This window comes from Arachis hypogaea, chromosome 3 (assembly GCF_003086295.3).
Source record: "Arachis hypogaea cultivar Tifrunner chromosome 3, arahy.Tifrunner.gnm2.J5K5, whole genome shotgun sequence".
Lineage (NCBI taxonomy): Eukaryota > Viridiplantae > Streptophyta > Magnoliopsida > Fabales > Fabaceae > Arachis > Arachis hypogaea.
In genome coordinates this window covers 16,743,349-16,747,339 of record NC_092038.1, presented here as the reverse complement: position 1 = coordinate 16,747,339, position 3,991 = coordinate 16,743,349, and the positions used below count along the sequence as shown (strand labels likewise).

Below are 3,991 nucleotides of genomic sequence, written 5' to 3'. Positions count from 1 at the left end.
CCCTCAATACTTGAATTGGGAAATGTATGTGGTATAATCAGTGACCATACTTCATCTCTTCTCATGAGCAATTGACCAAGGAATTGGCTATTCATCAAGATTTGAGAGATTGGATTACCAAGGAATTGGGATTCAATCACTTAAGATTGCCAAGGAGATCAATGAATGCATTGATTGAGGAAGAGATGAGAATGAACTTGATCCGGAGAATTGCAACATCTCCTAAACCCAATGATCTCCCCATTTCTGATCTTACCCATTCTCTTTAATGTCTGCTATTTACTTTTATGAGCATTACCCCAATTCTCCATTTAAGATTCTGCACTTTAATTTATGCTATTTACTTTCTAGTCATTTAAATTTCTGCATCTCAATCTAAATTCTGTTTAGCTCAACTAGCATATTCTTCTAACTAAAGTTGCTTGACCAATCAATCCTTGTGGGATTCTACCTCACTCTATAGTGAGTTTTACTTGACGATAATTCGGAATACTTGCCGAAGGAAAATTTGTTGAGAGACAAATTTCTATGCATCAAGTTTATGGCGCCGTTGCTGGGGATTGATTTTGAATCAACAATGATTAAGCTAGAAGATCACTAGATTGAGCATTTTTTTTCTTTTTTCCGTTATTCTTTTCTATATTCAGTAATTTACCTTAGTTTGTTCTTAATTTCTTCCTCACCCCCTACACCCTCTCTATTTTCTGTTCTCTTTTCTTAGTTTATCATAATTCAGCTCACTAACCCACTAACTGTTTGATAAATTGCATCACTCACACTAACAATCATTCTAACAAAAATTGCCTTCACTATATCTCCTGTTGTGCATTCTGTTTGTTGTATGACAGGGAGAAGAGAAGGAATCTCAACATCCTTTGATTCAGAGCCTGAGAGAACCCTTTGGAGACGAAAAAAGGAAGCAAGAGGAAAAAGAATTGTTGGTGCTGAGGAAGAGGAAGAGTATTTTGAACCCAACATGGAAGAGAATTTGGAGAACAATCATGAAGAAGAAGCTCATAATCATGCCAGAGAAGGCCATGCAAACTGGGTTGGGCATGAAAGGAGGGTCTTAGGATCCTATATCAATCCTAATCCGGGAAACTGTGGAAGCAGCATTCAGAAACCCACCATTCATGCCAACAATTTTGAGCTAAAACCTCAGCTCATCACTTTGGTGCAAAATAATTGCTCATTTGGAGGAGGTGCTCAAGAAGACCCTAACCAACACTTGACCACCTTCTTGAGGATTTGTGACACAGTGAAGACAAATGGAGTTTACCCGGATGTCTATAGGTTGCTCTTGTTCCCCTTTTCACTCAGGGACAAGGCAACAAAGTGGCTTGAATCCTTCCCAAAAGAAAGCCTGACAGATTGGGAGGAGGTAGTGAACAAGTTTTTAGCAAGATTTTATCCTCCTCAAAAGATTAATAGGCTAAGAACTGAGGTGCAGACTTTCAGGCAACAAGATGGTGAGACACTCTATGAAGCATGGGAGAGATTCAAAGACTTGACAAGGAGATGCCCACCAAAGATGTTTAATGAGTGGGTTCAACTTCACATATTCTATGAAGGTCTTTCCTATGAGTTAAAGAAGGCTGTAGATCATTCATCAGGAGGTTCTTTAAACAAGAAGAAAACCGTTGAAGAAGCCATAGATGTCATTGAAACAGTTGCTGAGAATGACTACTTCTATGCCTCTGAAAGAAGTAACACTAGAGGAGTAATGGAGCTGAACCACATGGATGCACTGTTAGCCCAAAACAAGATGATCACCAAGCAGCTAGCAGATCTTACCAAGAAGGTGGAAGAGAACCAAGTTGCAGCAACCATCACCTCATCACCAACTCATGAAGGAGTAAACACAGGAGAAGAAGGTGACTGGGAGCAAGCCAACTATGTGGGAAATTCACCTAGACAAGTCCATGATCCATACTCTAAAACATACAACTCTGGATGGAGAAATCACCCCAACTTTGGATGGGGAAACCAACAAGACCAAGGACAAGATCTGAGACGTTCCAACTTCAACTCCAACAACAATGCCACTCATCAAAATACCTCACAGAGATATTACCAACATCCATCTAGCCAACCTTCTCAACCACCTAATCTCAACACACCATCATCTACAGATGATAGGCTTTCAAAGATTGAGGGTCTACTCAAAATTCTATGCAAAGATATTCAAGATAGTAAAGATTTACGGGAAGAAGTGCAATCTAACATGCAGAATCAAGATGCTGCCATCAAAAAACTGGAAACACAGATTGAATTCTTATTCAAGCAAACCCCTGGGCACAACAATTGCAGCAATATTAACTCAATACCAAGGGAAGAATGTCAGGCCATCACCCTCAAGAGTGGGAAAGAATTGAAGGAGACCCACAAGAAACCACCAGAGAAGGAATTAGATGAAGAAAACAAGGAACATGAGGAATTTCACACCTCAATCCCCAAGTCACATCAAGAAAGAGAAGTACCCAATCCATGCCTCTCAAATGCCCCATACCCACAGCAGTTGCAATTAAAAAAGAAGGGAGAGGACAACTAATTCTCAAGATTCTTGGAGATCTTCAAGAAATTACAAATAAACATATCCTTTGCTGAAGCAATCGAGCAAATGCCACTCTATGCCAAGTTCTTGAAGGAATTGATGACTAAAAAAAGAAGCTGGAAGAATAACGAGACTGTGGTACTTACAGAAGAATGCAGCGCCATCATCCAACACAAATTGCCTTAAAAATTGAAGGATCCTGGGAGTTTCCAAATCCCTTGTATCATTGGAGAAATCACTGTGGAAAAAGCCTTATGTGATCTAGGAGCCAGCATAAATCTAATGTCTCTAGCAATGATGAAAAAGATGAAGATTGAAGAAGCCAAACCAACAAGAATGGCCCTCCAACTAGCAAACGGGTCATTCAAATTTCCCCATGGGGTAGTAGAAGACTTGTTGGTGAAGGTGGGAGACTTCATTTTTCCAGCAGATTTCGTAGTACTAGACATGGAAGAAGGAGCTAAGACCTCCATCATCCTGGGGAGGCCATTTTTAGCCACTGCGGGAGCCATTATTGATGTCCAAAAGGGTGAACTTGTCCTCAGATTACACGAGGAGAAAATGACATTCAATGTGTTTAAGGCCATGAGATACCCACATAAAGCTTGCTTGGTACAAGTACTCTCTAATGTGCATGGTATCGTAAAGCTTCCGGGATCTTTAAGCTTCTCAGGTAAGCTTTTCAGAATGACTGACTGCATTCTTCAGTGAGGTAAACTTTTTCAGTTTCCCTCCAATCCTTCTTATGACTTAAGATCTCTTTCATGAACTTAGCATAAGAGGGTATTTGCTCAAGTGCCTCTGCAAACGAAATCTTTATTTCAAGAGTTCTGAGATAGTCTACAAAGTGGGCAAATTGCTTATCCTGTTCCGCTATGGAGTTTTTGAGGATAAGGCATTTTGGCTTTGTATTCCTCAACCTTAGTTGCTGTAGGTTTATTGCCTACAGATGTGGGTTGAGAAACCTTTTTAGAGGGGCTGCTATCAGCACTTGTATGTGTCTGATTTTCCACTGGCATTTGAATGCCAGGGGTGGAAGCTGGAGTGGCGTTAGACGCCAACTCCTTACCTGTTTCTAGCGTCTGAACACCAGAACTGTGCTTCCTTTGGGCGTTCAACGCCAATTCCTTGCCTGTTTCTGGCGTTCAACGCCAGGACTAAGCATGGGTTGGGCGTTCAACGCCAGCTTTCCACCCCTTTTTTGGCGTTTGAGCGCCAGAATTATTCCTCTCTGGGCTCTGACTGTCCTCAGAGGGATTTTGGGTAGCAGTTTGTTCATTTCTTGGCTTTCTGCTACCTTGAAGTGAGATATTTAATGTTTTCCCACTTCTTAATTGAGCTGTTTGGCACTCTTCTGTTATTTATTTTGATAATTGCTGTTCTGTTTGCTTCAATTGGACTTACATATTCATATTAGCCATTCTTGTTTTTTGTAAT

The 3,991-nt window shown here is 40.6% G+C and overlaps 1 non-coding gene across 1 annotated transcript; it reads right to left on the bottom strand.

Annotated features, from left to right (window-relative positions):
- Nucleotides 1–1,429: 1,429 nt before the first annotated feature.
- LOC112793234 (small nucleolar RNA R71) lies at nt 1,430–1,537 on the bottom strand. Its single transcript, XR_003197937.1, has one exon. It is a non-coding gene; the product is annotated as a small nucleolar RNA R71 (small nucleolar RNA).
- Nucleotides 1,538–3,991: the final 2,454 nt, after the last annotated feature.